Consider the following 20,270-nt stretch of genomic DNA (forward strand, 5'->3'; position numbering starts at 1 on the left):
GAGCAGAGAACCGCAGGGGATCTCCTGAGCTACTGTAAATTCTTATCTTATTATGGAACTCATTTCACTGATGGTTCAAAAGTGAAGACTACTTGAGATCTGGCATTTGGGCATTCTTTGACAACTACAAACTGATGAGCTCAGAGAAAGCACCATCCAGAAAAATAGGTCAAAAAAAAAAAAAAAGAAAAAGAAAAAGAAAACCAAAAACAAAAAACACAAAACCAGGGATTTTTTTTTCTCTTTAAAATCATAATTTGGACTTCTTTCATGCCCACAAGCAAAATTTAGGAATGCAGTCAAACACATGTGCACAGCTCCCACTGAAGTTTGTAAGGAGTTTCATATGCTTAGTGAAGTGTAAATAATTTTCTGTGAGCCTCTTAATGTTTACTTGCAGACATGCTAGAACCTAAATGACCAGTATGCGCAGATATTATTTCACCTTATTTTCTTCAAATGCAAGTTGATCTAGAGAACGAAAATTGTGACGGAAGTTAGCAAAAACAGCCTTATTTTGCATTCTTGCAATGCAAACAGGACTGCTACAAAAACTGAATCATGAACTGATGTTCTCATGAATTATAAGATTATTCCATCTGAGCACTTGAAAAATGAATGAATAATATTTGAAAATGTGTCTGTGCTACATTTCCAATTATTTTCTTTTGGCTCTTTAAATCCATATTAGGTATTAGCATCATGACCACTCCAGGCATGCTAGGAGTCAGTATCACCCAATATGGGTCCTGACAGTTGGTCTTTGGAATATGTCCTTACCATGGCAATAATTTAATGATTGCTTAATATATAAAAAAATCTTGAACATTTTATAGTATCATCATGCCATCTAGAGGCGGCATATCACTGAGGCTCCCACTCACCCTCATGCCCAGAACAAAGCAAAGTACTTAGAGGAATAGTGGGATGGAAGCCTTTAAAGATAGCCTTTCACTAGGATGGAGATAATGCCATATGGCATGGACCCCATGCTGTGGAGTGCGTCTGAGGATTCAGGTCCCATGGAGGGTAGCAGTGGCAAGAAACCCTCCTACAAGGTGCACCTTTGGGGCTTCTGGTTCTGCATAACTTCTGATCCCCATTAATAAAACTGATTTCTTTCTCACTCTTCACATCCCATACAAAACCACTCAGCTGATCAGAAATCAGCCTGTCCAGCTGCATCTGGTCAGGAACAAGGAATACCAAGCAGCCAGCCCTGGGTTGCACATACAGCCTGTATAGAGTCAAGAGTCAAGTCTGTTCTGGGAACCTCAGTGCCAAGACTCATAATGAAAGAAATGGCAAATACACTTGCAGTTATGGAGAAAGTCACTAATTTCAGCTAACTAACACACTTCTCAGGTACAGTTCTCATTACAGAAAGAGACCAGGAGGAAAGGAAAGCTTGGCAACATGAAATATGCCATTTTCAAGAAATTATCCGTCTGGGACATGAAGCATGGACTTTCTATATCCAAATAGTCCACATCACCAGCTGCAGAACAACTGTGGGCCCATTTGCTATAGTTTTGTGTCTGGTACTGAGGGATGCGTGAACTCTGCCTGAGATCACCTGTAGGGCTCTTATCTCCCTGTACTTACCTTTGATCTCCCCTGCAGAGACCTTCATCCCAGTTATTGCCTAAACTGATGACAGAGACACTAACAGATCCTTTCTGCATTACCTAACCTCTTCTCATTAAACACATGGAAACATAATATTTGAGGCAGCTCCAACAGATTTGGTTGCAATTAGGCCATGGGTTTCAGCACTATTAGTAAAGGACAGGAAATGCTGTCGCATGAGACTCATTAGGAAAAAAGTTAAGCATTCAAAAACCCATTGCTTATTCACAAAAGAAAAATAAGCAATGGACAATCTGCTGCTTTTCTACCCAGCTCTACTAGAAACTGTGCTGCATCTGGCGCTCCATATTCACCTGCCTATGAAGACCTGCAGAGGAATAAACACTGTAAGGATCAATGCTGTTCAAAGTAGTAAGATGAGTCAAGTCCATTTCAAAAAGGAAATTTTAAAACAAACAGCCAGCCTTGCATTCACCACATGCTCCCCATCTGTCTTGACCCCTTGATTTCCCAATACTTCTACTTCCCTGAAATAACAGAGCTCTGAACAAGAATTAAGTATTTCTGACAGATAATTCAGGATGGAACTGGCCCCAGAAAGTCCCTGCCCCAATTTTCTGCTCAAGGAAGGATAAAGGTGAGATCAGAACAGCTTTCTTAGAATATTGTCTAGCAAGGTTTTGAAAACCTGCAAGGACAGAGACAGCACAACTTTATATTGTCAAACTCTTCCACAGCTCCACTGTCCCCATGGAGAACAAGCTTCTCGCTGTGTCCAGTCTGGATCACGGTTGTTCAGTTTACACTGTCCCACACCTCCCATACACATCCCTATGATGGGGTGGCTCTGAGTTTTCATAACCTCCTTGTCTGGTCTAGGAGAGTTTGGTCCCTCCTGAAGTCATCCTGTCTCCCAGCTGAACCACTGCCAGTCCTTTGGTCTCTCCCCACAGGACTAGTACAGTTCATGTCTGCAAATTCTCTCCCTAATAAAGACAGCAAAAGTAACGAAGACATGAAAGAACTACTGATGAGGAGGCTGCAGCTGGAAACTGGCAAGAGACAGAGGGTTATGTTTAGTAATGACTCTTACCTTTAGGTGATTCTTGTCCCGTTTTTAAGGATACAAGAAGAGTAAATTAAATAAGGGTATTGCATAGCAAAACTACTGAGAAAAACAGAAATATCATTTCCCTGTAGCAAAAATCTGTTGTTTGGTTTACTTTGTGCCTCCTATTACATAGAAAACCTATGGCTGAATTTGCTTTACTGTCTGCTGTTATATTCTACATCTAAAAGAACAGAACAGGCAAACGTCAGCAATGAAAAATAATATGAAAAATAAAATCTCAGCTCAGTGCCCTTGCAAACAGCATCAAAGACATTCTGGGAAAAATCCTAATCACTAGAAATATATGTCAAAAGTAGTAATTAGTATTGTAATTATCCTACAGCCTTGGCATCTGTCTTGTATAAGCATTTAAACCGCAAGAAAGCAGGTCAGCGTGACTTCAGTTGACACAAATACATGAGATGGGAAGAAGCAACCAAAACTCAGAAAAATATCAAACTAACCACATCTGCTTTCACTTGGACAGTGCTACATGGGATACTGATGCTATCACCAAGCTCCCAACGACATCTGTGTGCATTATCCAAAAATTCCTCCAATGTAAAATTCACAAGCTCTTTTGGAAGCAGGAATTACTCCATTGCCAGTCACGTCTCTAAACAAAAACCAGTCATTTCCTCTGTGCTTTCTGCTGCATTCAGAGTTCTTGGAGCACTAAGCACTCCTCTCCCCTGTCCTGGGAACTAGAGTGGTTGCAAGGCCACCACGGGCTGCACCAAGCAGGCTCTCTGCCCTTGCCATAGTGGACATCCTGACCAATATGCAGTGGCAGCTGGAAATTGAACTACTGTCTGCAGGTGTGGCTCAACCTCTCTGAGACACATTTGTCTCTCCCAGCAGAGAAGTGTGTTAATGGGAATCAATGACTGTAGCAGCATAGCTTGCAGCCCAGAGAAGTAGGGCTGGATGGACTCTGATTTGGGTTTACCTGAAGCTGCCCTTCCTCAGTCCGTGATTGCCACAGCCTCAGAAGGTGGGGTAGACTTTGCCTTAGCATTCATATCCCATTTTGGATTTCCTCTGTGGGCATGTGCACATGTGGTGCTGAGCAAGCACTCAGTTAACTTTGGCTAGTGTGGATAATTTAAAATCTCCTTTTTGCTGTTTACTTTCTCTAAAGAGAAAGAACAAGATAAAAGATAAAAGCAACACCAGATCTGATGCCACATCAGCTTTTCCTTTTTCCAGTCTCTGAAACTTCCAGCCTTTAAGAACTGCAAAACCAGATCCTTTAGAGAAATAAGAGCAATAATAATTTTATCTGAACTCATTTAAGTAAATATACTATTCTTATTCATAGATGCTTCTAAAAACGCAGGAAATCTTCTGTAAAATATTGTAGGTTGAAGCTATCTGCTTTAAAAAGAAAAGTTCAGCCTTTAATCTCTCTATATTTTTTTTTCAGGTTAATTAATTTGCTTCCTTTAGAGATTATCAAATGCTCAGCTCCCAGTGTGGAGGTGAAATTTTCTGAAAATTAGACAAAAGACTGCTCAGTTTGCCTTTTTTTCCTGAAAATCAGCTGTTTATTCTGAGGAATACTGAGAAGTCACAAGTCCTGAGACCTCAAAATTGTCAGTAAAATTTGAGAAGGTTTTGGTATATTTATATTTGTATTTATATTCATATTTATATTTGTAGTTATATGAAAGAGATTATGCATATGAAACATGATTATTTAGTAGAAAAATGATAAATTTATTAGAATGTGAATGTACACTTCTCAAGACGATTCATGGTCCTTTTGCTCCCATAACAATAGAAGCTCATTTAATTTCAGCTTTTACAGGATAGGCAGTTACAGTGTTTGGTTTCCTATTCCATGAGCTAATGCTAAGCTTCTCAGCAAGTGCCAGCCTTGTGAGTTAATCTTGCACTCATTATCTGCACCAGCAAAATACACCCTTGTGACTGAAAGAAATGGCACCTTACCAGAAAACAGAAAAGAAAAGCACCTGCCCACGGTGATGAGAGAGAACAACCTGAGCATGATGTTCCTTTAGGATCTCTTCGAATTGATACATAATGACAACCATCATCAAAACAAACATAATGTCATAAAAGAATAATAGTGAGAGGGTGTAGTAATATTTAAAGTAAAAAAACTGGGTTTCTGACAAAAGCCTAAATAAAGAATGTACTAACACAATCAGGGAAAGAATTAGTGGGACTGTATTTCCTTCTAAGCAATCCCACGCTTTTTTGCTATAATGATGAGCAATCAGTTGAAGGGAAAAAAAACAATTACCCTAGCCCTTATGTGGTGCAGCAAAGGATTTATAAAGAATTATTTGCATTCACAGAACAAGGAGGCTAGTGAGAAACCCAGACTGTTTCCATATGCACCACCAAACTCTCTTCCCAGCTAATGTGCGAGTCTTTTGTTCCTTGTGATTCATCTTCCCGTGCATGTCATTCACATTAACCATCACCAAAGAGCTGTAAGCACAGAGGTCCAATGGAGAAACAGCCCAGACAGAGACTCCCAGGCTTGTGACCTCTACTCCCTGGTGCTTGTCCTGACCTGACCTGCTGCCTTGCACAGGAGAGCACGGTTGTACAGTACTGATTCAAGGCAAGTTCTTCTGTGTCTCACAAAGCCAAAAAGACGGTCATTAACAAGGCCATTGGTACCTATGAATTTTGCTGAAGTGGCTGCACTGAAGCTCTGCTCTGCACCACTGGCACCCCTCTGCTGCAAGCAGGACAGCGGCAGCATCAAGAGGTGCCCAGCCCGCCCCGCCTGCCCCGCCTCACGTCCGACACCACGCTCACAAAGTCCACCTGTGCTTATGAGCTGAACTAAGACCTACACGCTCATCGCAATGTCATCTGTGGAGACGTGAGCATTTTCTCTCGCTCATTCCTCATCTGCATACCTCACTCCTCCTCCTTGTCCTCAGCCTTTATCACAGGCTCCATCCTCCAGCAAAGCAAGAGCTGATAGCATGTGTAAAGTTAACCGCTGGCAGCTCTCTCACCAGTTCTCGGGCAGGAATCAATATAAACACAGTCTTTGGCTTCTGCATTTATTGCTGATATGGTAGAATGTTAAAGTCCTAGTTTTATTCACAGAGAGTGCTGATAGATACAAACGTTGTACTGTGCAACAGTACTCTCTGCTGCTACGCATACGAGAAATATAATTTATCAGTGCAAGTAGAGTAGTCCCTGAAAATGCACTGAACTATGGCATTTTTCTCAAAACACACCTTTTACTCCTTTCTCCTGTCTCATCTACACTGTAATCTTTTAATCTTTGCCCACAGAATGCTTTCCATTAGAGTTGTATCCATACAAATAACAAAACCTCTTTGCAAAGAGTGTTAGGAGTGAAACAATCATACCAGGAAACAGAAGGTAGTGCAAAAGTGCTCAAGAAATGTTGCTATGTTCATGCCAGGAGCAGCTAAACTTACTAGCTATTCCCCCTGTAATGTGTCGGGTCTACCACTCTGCAACACTGGCCCATGGCTGGGACCCAGAAGGAGAGAAAAGCTTTGTGCTATGTTATTTATGTCAAATACGAGATCTGAGTGTTTGCATACAAAGTCAAAAGACAGTACTTTCCAGAAAGATACAGCTTATCTCTACAATTGTTTGGTTTTTCCAAAGACACTTTCATTTTGTCTATTCTGCCTTGGAAACCTGCCCACAGCTGTTCCCCTGCAAATGCAGAGGCTGCCTCTACTAAAGCAAGCTCTTCTATAAACACCACACAAAGGGCACTGAGCTTCAGATGTGTCCTCGATTCCTTGCAGTCACCAGCTAGTTACCTCTCTGTAACTCCTCTCTTCTGGATTTCCCTTTCACACTGATCCATATGGTTGCAACTTCTTCCTCTTTTGGTCTTTGAGCATAAGTCTGAGCACTGATCAGGAGTACATTAACATCTGAGGTTTTTATTTTCTCCACTATGGCTTATGGCTTTTCCCTTAAAAGTCCTGCATCTCTTCAAGAACAATTTTTGCCTTTTTTTCCCCCCACATAAATGCAAGTGAAGGATTTGGAGGAAGCCATTCACATCTGTGAGCTTAAGACCAGAATTTAAATCTTTTAGGAATTTAATATATTTCAATTACAATTTTGCACCCTGGTGCCAATGCTCCTCCCAGACTTACAGTCAAAAGCATGGGAGGGTAAGCATTTTAAAGTGAGTGTATCATTTTCTCCACAGGAAGCTGGAGAATAGAGGTGGACTACCAAGATTCAGAGCAAGGGATGGCTATCACTAAGGATTGTCCACTACTTCCTGCTAGGAAATCTAATGGAGGTCCCAGAGTGATGGCTACATATTATACTGACAGAAAATGTGTCTCAGGCACTGAGAAGGTCTTCCAAGGTATATGATCAGTGCTGTGTCTGGCTCATATGCTTTTAGTGGAGAGTGAGGAACTTCAGAAACACAGGGTCTGATGCTCCAGAGCAGGTTTGGGTTTACCAGGTGTGCTCAGAAATCATCAGACCTACTCTGCCTGTCTTGCACACACCTGTGCAGCCCGAGTCGAGACTGTCCATGTCCTCCAGGGTGGGTCACACCTGCTCCTGTAGCAGTCACACCCCCAGGGTCAACTCTTGTATAATAAAATCTGATCAGGATATCAATGTCACCTCCTGCCAGATTTCTGGGGTTTGGTACCCATTGTAGGAGTGTGTCCTTGCTACCAGGATCTATCCCATCCTATGTGGTGATAATGACCCCTTGCAGCTGATTGCTGTAGGAAAAAAATAAAAAGTAGATGCTGTGTCAGTGTTTCACTGCCTCATGCAGGGAGAAGGGGCATTTGTCTGTAGGGGGAAACCCTGCAGGGCTGACACTGCACTGACCACATCTGCAGTGCTGCAGCCATGCACCTTCTGGCTGGGCTGGACAGGCACCAGCTCAGGCCCCACAGCACCACGGGAACATCTTTGCCTCCAGCTGATGCCTTAAGAGGCCTCCTAGAAACAGACACTAGACAGAAGTAAGGGAATAAAAGTAGGTATTTATTTGAAAGGCCTTCAAAGGTACCCCCTGGGGAGCCAGGGGCTATTGCCAAGATGGACCCCAAGATGGACAACAGGTCACGAGTTCTTCACTCTTTCATAGGTTTGGTTCATTTGCATATCAGGGTTAATTCTCCAATTAAACTTCAGTTTTCCCCTCAGCTTATCCCCCCCTTAGCAGTTCTTTGGTTTATACTTTTCAGCCTAGGACAGCCTAAGTGTCCTTGAAGAGCAGCCCCAGAGAGGCTTTGTTATGCCTACCTAGCACGAGAGCAGAAATTACCAGGCTACAATTTCAGAGTTACACACTAAGCAGTACAGAATTTGAAAAACATAAAAATTAAAACCTAAGGCATCACAGCAGCTTCATTCAGGTCCTCCTTGGGTATTGAATGAGAGCTTTGGTGGATCGATGCCGCGTTTATTCCACAGGGTCCCACGTGGAGACGCTCAGGCGGCGCTCTGCCAGCGCCTACGCGGGCACCCGATCTCACCTTCGCAGGTGGTCACAAACACCCACTCACACACAGTCTGTGCACGAACCGGAGACAGAGAGGCGAGAGGGGTTCTCTGCATGCAATTCCGAGGTGTTTAATGGCAACACACCTGAAGGGAATAGAGACAAGAACAGCAACCAAACCGAAAGCCCGCGTCAGTTTTATCCCGAGCTCCCAAAGGCGGGCAGAGTATCCAAAACCAAGTCTGAGGGCAAGGGGGCAGAGGCAAGGTTGAATGGCATAACAGCGGCCAATGGGAAAAGGGATGGGAGGGGGGAGAGGGCCAGTGACCAGCAGAATCTAGGCAAAGGGAGAACTTCCTGGCACAGCGTTGTAGGGGGAGGTCACTTTTAGGGTAACTTGGGGGGTGTAAAGTGGACTTAGCCACCGCAACACTTGGGGCTCCTGATTTTTTAAGGGCTAATTTCCTAATTTTTATCCAGTACAAACCTCATGCAAAAAACTACTGTGCCGTCAGAAAAGAGGCAGTTCTTAACATGGAAGGATGAAAATCCTACATTTTAGTGTGATAGACTGCTGAAAGAGATATCACATGAGTAGGTGATTTGGCTGGTTTTTCCTTTGATATCACATAAATAAAATTAACAAGTAGATTCTTTTTTCATTCCAAAGACATCTTTTATTTCAGATTTACTACAGTGTCAGTACAGAGACAAATTTTGTTATGATGTTCTCCAGCACAGGGTTGAATAATTGAATTGTCAGGCAAGCAACTAGTTGAGATCTTTAAAAAATATTTATAACTGTCGAACAGAGAAGCATCGTAGGGTTTTCAGTACTCATTTGTTCCCTCTTTAAGGCTTTCAGATCATTCAAATTGAGTCAGACATTATTATTTTAAAGGATGTTTCTAATATGTTATTATATTATCTCTATAGAAATTGAACATTCATCAGTCAAGGCAAGGTTGTCAGCTTTTAGAACCACAGATATTTATGTATTACTCATTGATATCAATCACAGCAGAGGTATCTACATTTTTCTTCTCAAAAGAAAACAGGTACACACATGTCCTTTATTATTCTCTTCTCTTTTGATGCTTCTTCTCACACACAGGAACTGCTACTTTTATATCTTAACAACTGATAACTGTTGAAGTATTAGAAACCATTCTGGGCTGCCTAGGCTAGAAACGGGAGCCAAATTTCTCATACATTAGAAAATAAGGTACTGTAGCAGCTTCCTTAAATAGAGAATTGCAAACACAAATCCAAAACCAGGTGGAGACGGAGAGTTAAAAGTTTACAAAGGGATTTGGCAAAGTACTGCTGAATGCAGCAGCACAGAGGGGGACACAGAGATGCAAGAGACGTTCACCAGTTATACAGTCATTATATGTATTGCTAAATATCCTGTTGGAATCTCCTCAAAGCTACCTTCACCCTCGAGGTTGTGTCTCCCCTGCACACTGCTCCTCTCTAAAGAAAGAATGCTGCTGTGGACGTGCCTCTCTGCGTGCAGGCGTAGGGAGAAATCAAAGGCAGCCCACGCCTCTAGGGCAGCCGCGGTGCTGCCGTGCCCTTGTGCACATCCAGCCACCGCCCCGCATCCCTGCGCCCCGTCACGGCCGTGGGGCCAGCCCTGCCCCTCGCTCCCGGGCAGCCCTGCTGGCTTAAGGCAATCTTTGGAGCCGCTGGGTGTTCTCCACAAACAGTCTAATTAGTGACAGCAGCGCTGATAATCAATAATGACAGCTCGAGTAATAGCCAGCTATAACAGTGCAATAAACAGAAATCAAATCTTTCATATTAGATCAATTAAGCTGTAGGCAATGAGTCTCTTAAGCCACCAGAGTGGCATTTTAAACAGATTACCGAGGCTTTAAAAAGTCTTTATTTGATGTGGGGTTTATCTTCTGACATGGCATATTTTCAAATCTTTGCACCACTTGCAAAAGCAGTGCCAAACCTGCCTCCTGTCAACACCACAGTGCTACCTCAGTCAGCAGTAAACAGAAAACTCAACAGCAGCGTCGAGTACAGCAGGCTGCGGGGCCAGGCAGACAGGGAAATGAACACCAGTCTTAGTGTAAAGAGCTCCAGGGGGGATAATGGAACAGCATAAACAAATAAGAAATCATCTACAAGTTAAAAATGAGTGAACGATTGGCCCACCTCCTGAAATAAGTAAAAAGACTTTTTCTTCTAATGAATTAGTCGTGAGTCTTTCTATTGCATTTTTTCACACCAAATCTCTTGGTTACACCTAAACATCCAGTAAAATATTTTCTATATTGATCACTATTTTTTTCCTAGAAGAGCAGGTTTTATTGATCATGAGTAGGTAAGAGATGTGGTTTCACACCTAGACAGTGAAACTAGAATATCAGCATAATCCCTCTTAATGCTTTTTTTTCTACTTTAGTTGTGAAATTGTTTCCATAAGTATCTGTGTGACTAGGGATCCAAGTGAGCTCAGTAATGGCTCCAATCGATTTCAGTTGTTCACACAGCTGTATGACTTAAGACTATATCCTTTATCCTTATTTGGATTGCTAACAGAGTCCCAGCAAAATCCAGTAGGATTTTATCTGTTGCTGTGAAACTGACTCCTGATTAATATTAACCTGCCGATTTAAAGCTGGGATAATACAATTACCCAAAGCTAGATCTTGCAGCCCTACTTACACCCATGAACAGAAAAAAATCCAGGAACCTTTGAGTTACTCACAGGGAAAAAAAATCCAACCAGTGTGATTAGTGGATACATATATTAGTGTTTCCAAATTACACAGCTGAAGTCAATAGGTACTTCTGTGGGATCCTCTAGACAACCTGCATCCTTGACCAAAATTAAAAGAGAAGCACTCATCCAGTACATTATTAATGTTAATATACCAGATCCATGTAATTAAAATCAAAGACAATTCTTATACCATAATTTTTAGAATATTAAAAGGCGCAGATGAAGGGGAAAAGCAATTTTGACTGAGAGGTTACTGATTAATGTAATTTTAACAATATCAATGTATACCAAAGTTTTAAGTACTAGTGACACTATCAGTAAGTTATCAAAACTAATTGGTACAGTTAAAATGCTGGGAGTCCAAGGGTTTAGCTTTCTATTTGTCATGGCAATTACTATTTCATTTAGACTGTTTCTTGATTCTGAAGTGTACATTGTGTTGGATTTCACATTTGACATCTCACAAGGCCCCTTTCTAAGAAAATTAGATCTTGCCACCTGTCATGCTAGTGAGAACCATTAGGCTCCCAGAGCAATATAAGGCTAGAGAGAAAGTATAAGTTATACTTTTTTTTAATAACTTTTTAAGTTATACTTAAAAAACAGTGACTAAGCACCTTCTTTAATAAATTGTATAAATGATGCAAAGAAAAGGTGGCTATTATGAACATTTTTCTTCAACTATAAAATAGCTATAAAATACTTATCTTATATTTAGCTGTTGGTTTGATTGAGCTCAAGTGTTTGTCACACCCGGAGAATACTGGCACAAGTGGCTCTTGGTTTAGATATTTTCATTGCTCTGAGGTTGTCTGCCTTTGTTCCTGGGAAAAGAACAAGCTCTTACAACAGTGTGCTACACTACTTAGACCATAATAGGCTTCTACATTGCCTTCTTTTGACTGTTTTTTCAGTCTATTCACATGATTTTCAAAGTACTTCAACCTGTTTTGCCAAGTGATCCAGCATTGATGACTCCCTTTCAAAGACTTTTCCAGGAAGTGTTTGATAGCAGAGTTGTCTACAACATGAAATTAAATATTAGAAGCACAAAAACTCTGTAAGTGAAGAAAATTCTGCTGTATGATGCATTTTTTTATATTTTTACAGAAAATATCACTGCTGACAGTACTTGGCTTTCCTACTGTAAATCTACCATAGTGTTACTCACACCTCTGCAAACTGTCTCAAAACATTTTTCACTGGGTCTGCAGGACCATGTACCAATTTCATGGACCATCCACATGGCCTCCTTTGTATTTATATTTGCATTTATGTTTACAGTGTGCTTTCTTTTGAAGGCACTTAGTGTTGCTACTTCAGTGGCACTGCCAGCTCACACACCTACAGTTCCACTGCTGGCCTGTGTTTCCATATTTGCTTTCTGCCTGTTTACAATAGAACATTCCTTCTGGTGAGAGACTCACTCAATCTGACATGCTTCCTCCCAGTTTGCAGTGTAATCTGTATGTATAGTCCCACTCCTGTGCAGTATGTTTTTATGACCAATGTGCAAGATTTTTAGATAGACTATGAATATTTTTATTCTTTGATCACTAGCTATATATAGCTAAATACATATCATAAAAGAGGCTTCAGACCCCATAGTTATAATAAAATGACCAACATGGCCTTTTGTGCGCCAGTTGCAATTATTCAGACATACACTTCTCAGTTTCTATTGGATTGTTGCAAAATTAATTATTTCATAATACATAACAGGATGGAGTTTTTCATCTTCAGTTCAATCACTGTCACTTGAAAGGAATGTCTCTTCTGTATCCTACATCAGAGCACACTTCAAATGAATATTTTTTTGTGATGATCAATGTTAACAACTTTCTGTGACGAACACACATTCAACAACCACCTCCCTACTGAACTTTTGCTCTTGTAACTAGATAATTTCTGCTTACATTATTTAACTTTCCACCCTTGTTTTTCCCAATTATTGCTAAAATAGGCAGAAAAAAATCTTTAGAGTAAAAGATCTTTCAACATTATTTCTTAGTGGCATTTGTGAACAACTCCACATAAAACAATTCTATATCAACATGATATATGTGGGCATCAGTGAAGTGTACACCTGATCACAGGACTAAAATGCAACAGTAAATCAGATTTTTCCAAAATCCATTATAAATTTAATTTCAAACAATCACAGATTTCTCATTATAGCACAGAAATTACATTCTATCAGACAAAACAGTAATTTTTTTGTGGCTATCAGGATGTTGCGAGTTAAGAGACCACATGACATGTAAAGTATTGGAGTACCAAGCCCTTCGGGTTTTTTTAAAGCATTTAATTTTAAACAATCATGTAATTCTTTTTTCTCTGGTAATTTTATAGCCTTGTATCTTATTAAAAAAGCTTATTTTATATGAGAAACAGAATGTAGAAATCTACATGGGAACAGCATATTCTTCTATTTAAAACAAAAAATATATTGAGTATATGCAGTTCTGACAATTTGAGATGGAACTTAAGAAATCGTTTAAATTTAACCTCTCTTCTTGACGTGAGATTTTAACCATCAAGGTAGAAGTAATTTAACATTTAATTACTCTTTTCTGTCTTAGAGATGTTTTGAGAATTATTCCCACTGTCAAACAGAAATAAATCCTATAAACTGGCTATAATAAACCAACAGGAGTCTCTGCAATATTGAGCTGGGACAGTTACTTTCTTTACTGGCAGATGCTTTATGATTCGTGTCATTTATTACACCAGAGTTTTACTGTGAGGTGCTATTGCATGCTGCAGAAAAGGCCACAATAGGCATCTGGAGGGAAGAAATCCACATGAGGATTCCCTGACAGTGCTCCTAGCTCACAGCTCTGCAGCAAAGAGCAGGCTTTTCACTTCTGTGAGGAAAGTTTGGAAGTCTGCTCCCCCATCCAACACACATCCAGACGACCAGGAGATGCACAAATGTATGACCAGGTAACGCTCCTGCCACCGACTTGTGTGTCCCTGCTCTTGCCTTTCTGAAAAGGAAGCTGCATTTAAGATAGCACAAACCCTGGGAAGGAACGTGATTTTTTGGTAATAGTTGAAAAAGCACCACCAATAGACTTAATGCTGCTTCCTTTTGTGCTTGATTTAAACAACACTTCTGGGCAGGAGCCAGTGAAAAGTCAGTGTTGACAGAGAAGAATTATTTGTGGTCCACAAGAAAGTGTTCCTTCTTCCCCGTTTGGAACTTGACCTTCTCCCTCCCAGGGCAGGCACTGAACCAGCCTGAGGCCAAACTGGAACACAAAGCTCCAGCCTGGAAGGAATGCTGTCCCATAAAGCAGGTGGTTAGAAATCCCCCTTGTTCCCTCATTTCCATTACATCTGTATTCACTTTTATTGTGCATCAGTCAGACCAGGCTCCTCAGAAGGGATAAGCTGCAGATATCAGTAGGACTTAGGCATGAAAATGAAGCTACTTTTAAGCAAGTTCTTTTTATTTTCTTTCCACATAGCAGATTTTACACTGAATGGGGCTTGATTGCCCACAGTTTGCTGTATAACAGAGAAACCACAGCTCTAAGTTCTCAGACAACTCAAACTAACCTGGAACATAAGAACCCATCTCTTCCAGGGTGTTCTCTTTGGATCTCGCCTCATAAGGCTGATGAATCCCATGGCCAAGACTCCTTTGCCTGCTTCCATAGGGCAGAGCAGCACAGCCTGACAAGGAGGGCATTGCCATTGTGAGTAGGATCCCAAAAACTTTGTATTACATCTCCAAAGCCTGGGAGCTAGGACACGTCAGGATGACTTTATATTATCCTGGACTGCCTTTTCCTTCGTTTTACCTCAGTGAGCTGTACCAAAAATGATTTACCTGCCAGGTGAATATTACCTAATTTGTTTAAATTTTAGCTTAGCTTTCTAGGTTTGTGTATTTTAATGCCTATTTTTATGATACTTTTGCTATTTCTGTATGTAATAGATAGGAGAGGAGCAGTAGCTGCTTTGCATAGAGGCAGCTATGATCTGAAATGAAACTGGTGTAGAGGATTATACAAGTAACAGATTACAGGAGAGGTGCTCAAAGTGTGGAGACGGGATGAAACCAGACGCTCCTGGGCTATAAACAAATTAGTAATAGTCAATTACTGGTCATTAAGCCCATGGGAGGCTGGTAAAACTGGCTTTAGAGATAACAAAGGGAACAAAGAACAAATATTCAAGACAGGTAATTAAAACATACTATATATAGTATATATAGATATAAAGAGGAATTGTGGACCATTGAGGAAAGAGTAACGTGCAGTACGTGCTGAGAACCATATAAAAGTAGCCCCACACTGATCCTAGAGTAAGATGGAAGAAATCTTCAGCAGCACCATACTTCTCCCAGTGAAGAACCCGGGACACTAACAACTTGCCAGAATCCTCTCCCTTGCTTCTTGAGGACCAACAGAAGAAGGGTGAGCATAATGCTGGATAAAGGGGTGGAGATGAGGAAATTGGTGGGTACTAGCATCAATTGCATTATGATTGGGAGTGAGCTGTAATAATTGGAAAATTTGAAGTGTTGGTTTTCACAAAATGAAACTAATAAGAACACTCTGATTAGACTGCTAATACCTGAATTAATACTTGTGTTGATATGTAAGTTTTCATTTTTCAGCCCATACAAAATATGTGGTGTAGGGTTTTTTCTTGTGTATTTGGTACCTATACTGCTTAGTTGTAATTGTGGATGCAACACAAAAATAGATTAAGAAAGTCGTTATTCCCTGGAGCATAAGGTCTACATGATGCCAAAAAATACCAAGTACATGAGACAGAAGTTGAAGTACAAGTTAGTACTAAACCAAGCATATCATCTATAGGAGACAGAGATTTCAGAGAGACAGTTCAATTGTGCCTATTGCTTGGAAGAATAAATAAAGCCTCCTTGGTTTAGAGAAGGTGAACACTTTTTATTCTGACATCTCTGCTTTCCCATTAGTAACTTCCCATGGCATTACCATCAGATTGTTGACAGAAATGTGGTTTTGTAAGTATTCATTTCTAGAGGGGGTGGCTCTGTCCCTTAGGCCATAATTTTTGTCACAATAGAAGCAGCTTTTCACATTGCTAAAATTAGTCTTTGGTTGACTTTGCCAGCAGAAATATGACAAATGCTTCTGAAAATTCTTATTAAGCAAATTTCATGGAGATATTTATTGCAACTTCCTGACATTCTTTAAAAAAATGCAAAACACAGAGTACTCGTCTGAGGTATATGCACACATTTAAATAACTTCTCACAGAAATAAAAGGATGTAGATGAGAATGGTCAAGATGAAAATAGCTTTACTGCAATACATGCTGGTGTTTCCAGTCCCATTATTAGCATCAAATACAGTCTACCTGAACCTTCTGACTGTTGATGTTTTGATTTTTCTAAATAACGAAGTGAATTGGGGGAATGGAGGACAGAAATTTTCCCCTTGTTCATGTACAGTCTCTCATATACAGAGCTGCTGTCAGCATGTTTTTATGTCCATATTCACCTGTCTGTGAAATGCTTCTTGTGAAACCTGAACGTCTGCATCCTAACTTGTTCTGGGAGACCTCCCATTCCCACTTCATTGAGTTAGGTGTAAACACCACCTTCACAAAATAACCTTTATGTGGCTGGGAGAGTGTCTGACGAAACCAGGGAAATCACTGCTAGTAGTAAGCGTACTTTAAAAGGAGTTGAAAGGACAGGGAATGTAGAAGAAGGAGAAGAGGAGCAGAGAGAGAATGGTCAGTGCTGTGGGGTCAGTGAGAGGAAACCGTGAAAGGAAGAGACTTTGAGAATAGAACGTTTGTTGTGCCACAATCAAAAGCAAGACCTTTTGGAAGAATTATGTCATTTAATAACAGCTCACAATCATTTCTGAAGAACTCAAACTCATCCTTTCCAATGAAACTCATCTTACTCAGTGAAACCAGCATCTTGTGTTGTTCAAATAACTTCCTCTTCTGTCTTCTGCTTGGTGGCCAAGCACAGCAATGATGACCAGTAATGTCATAAGCCCTCAAAAGCCCTGAATAAAACTACAGGGGAGTCTGAGGGACCTGATAGCACTACAGACACTCAAGTCCTCTATGTCATTGTCAGGCTGGCACTAGAAATCATTTACTCACTTAAGTAGCCTATTCATCTTCATGTCTCCACCTTATTGCTTTCTTTCATAATGCAGTACAATTTCTTTTTCTCTGATTAATTATAATATCATAAATGTATCACTGGAAAAGAAGTTCTACCCTTCTAAAGGGAGCACAGCTATAAAAATATCAAAATTATTTCTCCTTGACTAAATGTTAAATTTATTTCTGTCTGTGTCTGTTGGCTATTGCCTACATGATAATGAAGTCCCCATTTTCAAAAGGAAATCAAAGAAAAAGAAGGGAAACAAAAATAGATTCTGTATGTCTAACTAGCCTAGAAGAAAAATGATGCATTTCAAGTTCTTCCTGTTATGGATGATACAAAGGAATATATATTAAGACATCTGTGTCTGGAAAATTTATTTATATAAAGTGTCGGGAAAGATTAAAGCAAGACACAAACACCATGCACATGCAGTCAGACTTGGTCAGATGGGGCACTTAGGCCTGCAGGGCTCAGAGGAAGACATTTAGACTGGTATGGTAGCATTTACTGGAGTAAGTCAAGAGCAGGGACTTGCAAAGGTAGCATGGCTAAACTGATACAGAGTAATTTGTTCAGCTCCTGTGACTTGGTCATATGTTTGAGCATTTTGGCAGTAGGGGTGATTTTGTCAGCTATGGAACTCAGTAAAAAGTCTGGCTATGCCAGTAGTGTATCTTGCTGCTGGAGTGAGCTGCTCAAAATGGATTTGAGGCTTTTGTATTCTTTCCAAGTCCATAAAAGTGACCAGTTGATCTTTCTACATTTCTATGATGCTGTTATCCTTGCGGCTCATTTTTTTAATTAGCTAGACAGTAGCTGTAAAGACATTACATAAATAGGATACAATAATCTGGAATGGTTATGGACAGAAATTCTACAGCCTATTTTCTCTCTCACAAGCAGTTCTAAATTTCAGAATATTGTTGCATCCCAAATGTGGGAAAAGGATACAATGGGGGGGGAGCAGGGGGGAAAGAGGGGGAAGGTTAAGTGAAGTTTTAAAAACAGTTTCAGCTGAAGGGTCTACAAAATTTTTCAGGTATAAAAATATTCAAAAGCAATATTAATCTTTTCAGAAAATATCAAACATCCCTTGTTAACCTCCTCTAAATATGACAGTTCAGCTTCACGAAATGGAAGCAATTTCAGCTAGAAGTATAAAGCAGGAAGAATCATCATCCCTGACTTACGGATATTTGTAAATTCTTTCAAGAAAAATCACTAGATATATTGGAATGACTTATTGGACACATATGGCTCGTAGACCATAAAGATCTAGTCAATACAGCCTAGGCAGATTTCAGCTCAAAGGCATGGTCTGTAAATAAATGTTTCTTAAACTCACCTTTTCTTCCTAGCATCATTTTGAAATTATATTGGACATTAACACACAACCTAAAATACAGCACCCATTCTCGTGAGCTTCAAACTATGGTGTTTCCAGCTGTTGAGGACACTCTACAGAAATAAAGCAGTCCCAGTGTGACACCATTACTTTTGTGCAATGTTCATACCTCCCCACAGCCCAAGGAAAAATACACCTTTCCAACTCCAGAATGGATCAGTCTGATCATAATCTAGGCTTTGCTTTGGGCCATTGACTGAAATATTTCAGTGTGCTTTACTTTATGCTTTTTTTTAACTGTACCTGGGTGTTCTTCCCAGAACACTTGCAACAAGTATTTTGCGTTCCATCTCATAAAATCACAGTATGATTTATCTGTGAAAGGCTAGGAAGTTAAAGTTAGTCCTGCATATTTCTCTACATCAGACAGTAACTATCTTGGGGGATATTTTGGCCTCCTGGTAGGCACTGTCACCAGCAGAATATGTTCCCAGAAACTAAGTGAACAATAGTGTCACATTCTTCATTGTTATTTAAGGAAAGACTGTTCAGAAATTAAGCAACAAGCTTGAATGCAACAGGAAACCAGAGCAGCCTTCACAAACACATACACAACAGCTATCTCTGGTCACAGGGTAACTTTATCTGCTGAAACAACAAAGAATGCTGATACTGAATGGTTATTATCATCTCAGAAATGAAAGTGTCACTCTGTGAATAGGCGATAAACACCAGCTGAACAAAATTACCTTTATTTAGCATAAAGAACCTGTGATATTTTAGCTGCATGTGTCTTCAGTGCCTTTAATCCCCACTTAAAATCAAATTGCAGGTAGCCAAAAAATAGAAAATAACACTAAGAATGTAAAAGCTTACACAGTTACATTTTCCCATCTCCTACTGACAGTATTATAAGAGGTCCCTCCAGGATCTTTACTGATCTTCACATGTGCATTGAAAACTAATGAGACACAATAAAAACCTGAGACATCTCACACATACTTGAGTGTAGTTCCTTTGAAAACATTAACTTTAGAGGAAGAATTCCAAACTAGGATTTGGCTTCAGCCAAGCTGAGAACAAAAAATGGAAAAGTGTTTCAGCCATTACAGACTTTCATCCCTGTGTCAGTCTCACTTCTGACAAGAAAAATTATTCCCCTTCTCATGTCCTTCACTTCTCAAATTCTTTCTTAGAAGATGATCAAAATGAAGCATGGACAGGCTGGATGAGGTTAGTGATTTATACAGAAAGAAAGAAGTTAGAAATTACTGTCTCATCCAAAAACTCATCTGTTCCGTAACTTGGAATATCTGGTCACACAACAGCTCATCTCTGTGTGTATGTTTTTGGCTCATGTTTACACTTGCTGAGTACTTTATGAAATGCTGTTTATCTTGGTATGCAACTTCAAGTGACCTGTATTGCTCACCTGCTTGCATGCCCAGTGCTTTCCTCACAGGCTTCATGGATAAAGTACTGTGCAAGAAAGAAATCTTAAGCTGTCAAAAGTTCTGGAGCTTATGTTCAGGAATGGTCTGGATAGTCCAACCCCGTCGAAATTGACAGCAAACACTGACAGTCAACAGCTTGAGTTTGAGCACAAGGAAGCAAGTGAACCATCACATGAAACAGTGTCAAACAAAATTCAAGAAAGAAATGTTGTTGACTTTATTTGAAATGGAAATATTATGTGTGTCCTAAACACTTTTTTTTTTTAATCAAGTTTCACTGAAAGTATGCTGAATTGTTTCCAGTCAAAGACAATTCTATTGTATGGGAAATCCATGGATTTAAAAGTGACACCTCTATCTGTGATTTTGTGAAGGGTAATTTTTTTTCCTGTTTCTGGGAAAGCTCATGTCAAGTCAGTTACCCCTA

General features: G+C 40.1%; 1 protein-coding gene across 1 annotated transcript in view; it reads left to right on the top strand.

Moving 5' to 3' along the window:
* The first annotated feature begins 15,231 nt into the window (after nucleotides 1-15,231).
* Nucleotides 15,232-20,270, top strand: part of STEAP4 (STEAP4 metalloreductase) — a 28,640-nt gene continuing 23,601 nt past the window's right edge. Inside the window, exon 1 of the mRNA XM_048306379.1 lies at nucleotides 15,232-15,338. The gene's annotated coding sequence lies outside the window, so the exon portion shown is untranslated. The remainder of the gene's footprint in view (nucleotides 15,339-20,270) is intronic.

This window comes from Corvus hawaiiensis, chromosome 1 (assembly GCF_020740725.1).
Source record: "Corvus hawaiiensis isolate bCorHaw1 chromosome 1, bCorHaw1.pri.cur, whole genome shotgun sequence".
Lineage (NCBI taxonomy): Eukaryota > Metazoa > Chordata > Aves > Passeriformes > Corvidae > Corvus > Corvus hawaiiensis.